This window comes from Parasteatoda tepidariorum, chromosome 2 (genome assembly GCF_982258835.1).
Source record: "Parasteatoda tepidariorum strain Cologne lab strain chromosome 2, Ptep-v5.0, whole genome shotgun sequence".
In the NCBI taxonomy this organism is placed as follows: domain Eukaryota; kingdom Metazoa; phylum Arthropoda; class Arachnida; order Araneae; family Theridiidae; genus Parasteatoda; species Parasteatoda tepidariorum.
The window spans coordinates 54,818,440-54,826,086 of NC_141756.1; positions in this window are offsets into that span (position 1 = coordinate 54,818,440).

The following is a 7,647-nucleotide window of genomic DNA, read 5'->3' on the forward strand; positions in this document are numbered from 1 at the left end:
CAATAAAATAACCCTTACTTTTCTTCCTACATGCAAGAAAGAATTATTAGAACCTTAATCGCTTTCAAGAAATCAGCATTCGAACAAAAGACGACGATATTTCACGTGTAAATTATGCAGACGATAAAAAAGAAAAGAAATTCGCAATACTCCCACTTAACACAAATCTTGTGATCAATCAGGTGTGTCACAGTTTCCGAATCGAAACTGAGAGAATAGCTTAGTTCGTTGTCATGCATTTATTAAAAATCAATGAATGGGCGTTGATGCTATTGCCTATTAGCATTGAGTGTTACAGAAGCTCTACACTAATATTTATTGAGATGTCAACATCAATTCAAGTTGTTTCAAAAGGTGTTTCATATTTATGGCAGCATGTATTTCATATTGATAACATTTGTCCCTAAACTTAAAATATAGCTGTCGCAAGCTGAGTGATTCATCATCTGCTCTGTGATATACTTCATTAATTTACCGCTCCTATTTTTTATTTTATTTATATAATTTGCTTATGTGAAACCAAGATTTTTTTCCCTTTATATTTGAATAATCGCCATATAAATTTATTAAATTATTGAAGGGCACAAAGGAAATACAATTACTGACGGTATGTAAAGTTTTAAAAGAGAATAGTTTAATTTAATAATGAGAATAGTTAGATTTTATTTTAAATTAACGTTGAAAAAATTTCTAAAAACAATAAATCAAATCATACTGACAAGTTTCTAAGTAAAGAAAGGTCTTGTTAGGCAATCGAAAGCACTGTAGCAGATGATACTTCTCCGATTCTAACGCATATTCTAAGAAAGTTGAGCTGATTCTTTTTCACATAAAGTAAACAAGTTTCAAAAAACAAAAATATCGTGATGATGGAATAACAATAATTAATAGTTTTTCGCACAAGTTTATTTAATTTTAATTTTGAATGCAATGCATAATCTATTGTTTCAGAATTACTTCTTCAAGAAACTAAATACCCACATTGGATTGTTAAACTTAAACGAAACATTTATTTTGCACTTATCGATTGCTCAACAAATCTTGCATTGACAAGAAGTTACGAGAAAAGTTGACTTTTCCGCAATGATGCTCTTTCTGCAAAGAAAGCACTTTTACAGACGTAAAAAAAGAAAGTTAGTCGAAGAAACTGCTGCCTCACGGGAAAGTGGATTTAATTAAGATTAAAGACTAAGACTATACGCTGTCCAACTGGACAAACGTTAGTTTCACTATCGGAAGATAAATAATTGCGAGTTGACTAAAAGCAGATAAAAAGTAAACCTGTGAAAAATAAAGTGATTTAATTATCTAGGGTGACGTAGGTTTTTACAATTTTCAAATTGCTCTTTTTTTACTTTGAAATTTATTTCTTCGATTTAATTCGAATTTCATAAAGGTTTTATTTCAAATAATTTTTGAAAAATTATATTATTCTCCTAAGAAAAATCCGCTTGACAAGTATTCAGCTACAAGCACAATTTTGTAAGACATTTTTATTTTCAGAACTTCATTATTTTATTCTCTTTTTTATGTATGTTATTTTTTGATGTTTAAGTTAAGTTCTTTTAATGCTAATGTCGAAAAACCCTTAAAATTTAAAATAATTGAAAGTTACATTTTATGATTCTAAATTTTTCTTAAGTTTTCACCAAATTATTATTTTATTATTATCATTATTTTAAATTTGATTAAGAGTGAGTACAAAATGCATATTTTAGCATTTCTTTCTGCCATGTTTGATATGATTGATTATAAATGAAAGGAAAAAGACAATTTCCGATAATTTTGTATTGAATTTAGATTGAGAAACAGAACAAAACTATGTAATCCTTATGCCGTATGTGCTATATAACAAGTAGTAGCATGTAGTATATAACACAAAAGTTTTTAATATAAGACGTTTATTTATTTATTTTTATGAACATCGAAAAATTTTATTATTCTTGACAATAATGACTATCTATTTACATTATATGTAGCAAAAATTATCCAAAATTAAATTTTTAATATGAGATTGTTTAATGGAAGATAAAGAAGATTGACTAAAAATTATATTGTTCTTATTTGTCGTTTTCAACATTGTTTGATCAACAAAATAACTTTTTATTTTTTAAAAATATCATTAAAAAGATTTTTAAAGAAATTTTTGACTAAATAGAAAGTTTAATAATTTCAATTTGAATTAGATTCTTAAATTATTAAGTCTAATATTAAACTAATTTACTAATAGATGGCAGCACGAAATATTTTTCGCAATTTATTACATTGTCTACTATGTTTTTAAATTATTTTTTCATTTAATTTATACAAATAATTCTTCTAGTCACAGTTTCATCGTATCAAACTTTCATTTGGGATAATATTATTGGCTAAAACGTCGCATAATTATATAGAATTTAGATATATGTCCTAAGTCTTTAAATGTTGTTGCATAAAATTAAATATTAGAAATTGGAGATTTTTTGTTACATCAACAGTAGAAAGTCATACTTTTACTATTACTATTATTAATCGTGATAAAACATGATAATAATTGGTGATAGACCACCGAGTTAGTTTAAAATCATCAGACCAGAGCAATAAAATCAAAATTTAAAATCAACATAGCCGATGTAAAATACCGTATTTACTCTTTTAAATATATATAGGCTTATTTGCTTCGTATTTTTTACTAAAAGTAAATAAAAACAGCAAAAAAGTAAAGAATTAATTTATAATGAAAAAAAAATACTAATCTGTATTTAAAAAACTCTTTTTTTTCTTCATAAAACAAACTAATATTTATTTAATTCAATATTAATTTTTCTCAAAAATAAGAATTTGCTTGTGAAGTAACATTAATATGTAATAAAAATATAGTTTTGCATTAAAGGAAGAAATTGCTCATTTAATTGAAATAAATAATACAATGCAAAATTGTTAAAAAAAAAAAAAAAAAAAAAAAAAAAAAAAAAAAAGGCTTATTTATCTTACTGGAGACATTTCTATGCATTATTTTTAAGTCTTTTAATTTTAAATACATTTTTCGAAACATTTTTCTTGATATCATTTATTTTTAAAATTTTTCGATGTATTTTATATGTCTTTTAGTATTATGTACGCTTTTAAATAATTTCAAGATGATAATTTTTTAAATATTTATTTACAATATCGTACAAAGCTTAAAAAACGTCTCTTCGTGTAAAGCTTTAAATATGTATATATTTCTTTAATTGGAAGAGAAATGATAAAATTGCAGGTATGTTACATCTATGACATTTAAAAACCATTTCCAAAAATTCAAATTTCGAATCACATAATTTTCAGCAAACCGAAATACATTAAAACAATACAGAACAAAATACATTACGATTCGGATACAAGTTTATTCCTTATAAAAACATTTCTTTTTGCTTCAGTCTCTCTTATTTTTCTTTTAAAAAAAAGGTCTATGAAAAATAATTATGTTACAGCAAATAATTATATATTTATTTACGTACATAAATGTATAAAACTAAAATATTTATTACAAATTAGTCTTTTATAAACATTTCCTTATTTATAGTTGCTCGTAATGTCGAAGGGACTTAAAAGTGAAAATTTTCTATAGCTATTGTCATGTATAGTGCACGGGAAAAAAAAGGATTTAACCCAGAATAACGTTCGTTATAATGATTGAATTTTCACGTACTAGGAGTCAATCTTAATAGTTTCTGGGGATAACTTCAAACATGCTAATTAATTAATGCTAACTATAAATTAAGTTATGAAATCTGACACAAAAACGTACTTTTCTTAAATAAAAATATAACTTTTTTTCCATATTTGTGTTCCTGACCATCAAAATTTCAAAAAGATTGGATCATAAATAGGTGGGCTAATAAGGTATATATATTTAGCGATAGTCCTACAAAAGATCCAAGCAAAGTCGCAAATGAATATTTTAAGGTAATCCATAGGCTAATTCAAAAGAGGAATGGCTAATTTTACTTCGTTGCTAAGCAACTATGTTCAGACAATAAAAAAATATAAATAAATAAATAAATAAATAATGTTCTGTGATTGCTCAGAAAGGTTTATTTATTCATAGTTAATAGAAAATATAGTTAATAGAAGGTTCTAGGCAATAGACAATTTTCCTGCTGATTTCTGACTAAAAAGCTAAGTTTTTTTTCTTTTTAATCTCCTCTGAAAGGAAAATTTGAATCGATATATAAATTATTTGTGAACTTTCAATTTGTAACTTTCCAATTTGTTAAAAAGCATGCTTAAATTTTCTTTCAATATTTACAGTACAAAGATTTTATACTAAACTAAAAATTAATGCATACGCTGCAAAATTACGGTTAAAAGTACCGGTGTCGGCATTTTTGACGGTAAAATCCATTTTTACCGGAACATGTTACGGAACAAAAAAAATCTGATAAACCATAATTTTTACAGTAATAATTACCGTAAAAACGCTGAATCACTCTAATTAAATAAATATTACTGTAAAAATTACTGCATTATATTTTACGCTCGAGATTGATTTTACAGTAAAATGGATTTTACGAATGATATGCACTCAAAGTGCCGGTACTTTATACCGTAATTTGATTCGAAGCTTTTTACAATGTAGTAACAGACTCTTTATATAACTGTGTGCTTCTATAAACCAATGACAAAAATTTTATCTGAAAAAAAAATAATAAAACGCACGCACACGCATTTCTCCTTAAGTGCTCTTAATCATATTTACAGAAGTTCTTAACAATAAGAATGTTTCGAAATCACAGTTGAGTGAATATTCACTTAAAAGACAAAAGTTCATGAAACTCATTAAGTACATCTTTCACCCATTCATTGCCAACCATATTTACTCAGTAAAAATAAAATTAAAACTTAGATTATGAAAGACATTCTTTATTAAGAGATCTAAAAACTTGAAAAATTGCTTCATTATTAGAGGCTCCGAGTTGCATCGTTTAGCAAGACTTGGACCATTTCTGACTGTAGCAAAATGAAACCACGCCTTTCAAACTGATCGGAAAAGACAGACATCAGTTCGAAAATGTGGGTCAAGAGCAAATTATTAAGAATCAAAGAGATCATCTATAAATGTAAATAGAATCCTCCCAACAATTTTTTAATCTTTTTGTTATGCAGTTGTTTACATACAATGAGAATTGAATTAAATATTTCATACTTAATAAAATTATACATTAGGTGCTTAAATTAGCCTTTCAAAGTGATTCTGTTTCAAAAGCTATTATTCTACAAAACAATAACAATTGTTAAATAAATGTTATTGATGTGATAATAGTAATAATAATACTTTTTGATTTTAGATTAAAAACAGAGAACATCAAGAAAATGTAACGTTTTTAAGAATCGTGGCAATAATTTAGGCATGAATATCATAGTTTTGCTTCAAGATCGTTGTAATTTTATTTCGAATTTTTTTTATTTATTTTGCAAACCTCTAATTTTCAAATAGAAGAAATGCAATTGTTTCAATATCCATAAATTTCGCAAATACATTTTATTCACCAATTAGAAAAGAATATATTTTATTTACTTTTAGACAAAACTAGAAATAGCACTTTTTATATTCGAACAATGTATTGAGATTCAAAAATACTTCACTGTTATGTACTTCTAGAAAAAAATGAAAACAAAATATTTTTAATTGGTATTTTACCATATTCAACAGTCAAATAACCATAAAAAAATATGATATTCAAACTATTAAGTGAGAAAAAAATCGTTCATTTATTGTTTTTTATCTAATACAGTCAAGCAAACAGGATTTTTCCCGCGCCTACTAGGCTACAGCCAACGAGAATCTAGACCACATTTTTTTACAAGCTGGTTGCTAACCAACATGATAAAGATTGCGAACTCATTTTTTTTTCCTTCATCGGATGGCTAATGCTATTATAGTAATAAGTGTGTGGTGAACCCTTATGAAGAAACCTAGTTCTCTACAGCTGGATACATACTTTAGTAATGCTGGCTAAACTGTAAATCTAGTGACCGTCTGAACGGGGATTTGAATCCAAGCGTTGGCATCACAATATTTCCTCCATTCCTTCAACATGCGAGGAGTTTCCAAATTCCAGCACCCTGAATTAATGAAATAAGAAACACTCATTCAAGCTTAGATGGCAGCACCACAGAGCTTCACTTTGCCTCTTGACAGTAAATTTTGAAAATGTCTGTCAAAATGAAGTTTTTACTTCGGTGAAAAAGTGCACTGATATGTAATGATAAATTAGACATTTATGCAATTGATTCAAAAAATTTGTAAAGTAAAACTTTTAATTTTTCAGATGTATAATTTTTGCTTGTGCTTTTATTTAAAATGGTCCATTATATTTTGCCTCTGGATCGAAAATTTTTGAAAGCGTTTGTCAAAATGAATTGTTTACATCGGTAAAACAATGCACTGATATGTAATGTTGTAATAAAGATATAAATAATTGATTAAAAAATTTGCACTGTGTAACTTTTAATTTTCTTTGAAAAAAATATTTTTTTATTTTTTATCTATCTTTAAAATGTCATATTAAACTTTGCCTTTGCTCCATAATGTTTGAAATTGTCTATCAAAAGGAAGTAACTTCGATGAAAAAGTGTGATGATGTAGTAGACAATTTTTATAAACAAGCATATTTAATTTTTCAATTTTTAATATGTATTTTACACTTTACTTTCGAATGGTAAATCTTTCAAAATAACTTTCAAACGAAATATCCTTTTTGCTAAAAAAGTGCTTTGATAGTTAATGATTGGATGAAGAATTAAAACATTTATTTAAACATTCAGAACCAAAATTCGTGTTTGTGATTTTTTGGAATAAATGTTTTTTAATCGTGTCCATCTCTGAAAAAGTACATTGCACTTTGCTTCTGAATTGTAAATTTTTAAAAATGGCAGGCAGAAAGAAATTTTCACGTCGACGCCTTGATTAATAATTAATTAATTTACTAATTGATTTATTAATCAGAAAATTAATTAATTAACCAATTAATTACAAATTAATTGGAGTATGAGACAATTACAATAACTAATAGTCTGCATTGAAGTAATAAAATATCGATTTTTCCATATATTGAATTATTTTTTATCTCTCAGAGGACCTTCTATGGGCCGAAACGAATGTTGCCCCTTAAAATTATTTCTCATAAGGCATACATCCCACTAGTTTATTTTAAAATTGGTAAGTCACACTTCCCTAGTTTCCCTTGTTAGCTTCTGAGTGACAAATGTTTCTAAAATTAGCAGTCAAAAAGAAGTGCTTACCATAGTGAAAGAAAAACAAACAAAAGTGGCAGGTGAAAACATCAAAGGATAAAAAGCGTTTCACAAGCAATCTCTAATTTATTGATAGAATTTGATTGATTTTTCCTCCCTATTAACATGCTATTACTAACAACAATAGATGTAAACAATACTCATTAAAATTAATATAATACAATTTTAAAGATATTTATCTTTCTTGATGTGCACCAACAGTGTTAAAATAGGGCAAATGTTTAGTTTGCTTTTTATAAATTTTTGTTAAAAAAAACTTCTGAAAAATAAATTAAAAGGATAAATAAATTATCTTTTGTAGTACAAGAAATTTTATTTTTATTTTTATTCCAAAAGAAATTTTTATTTCCGTTAAAAGGTGGCATAATA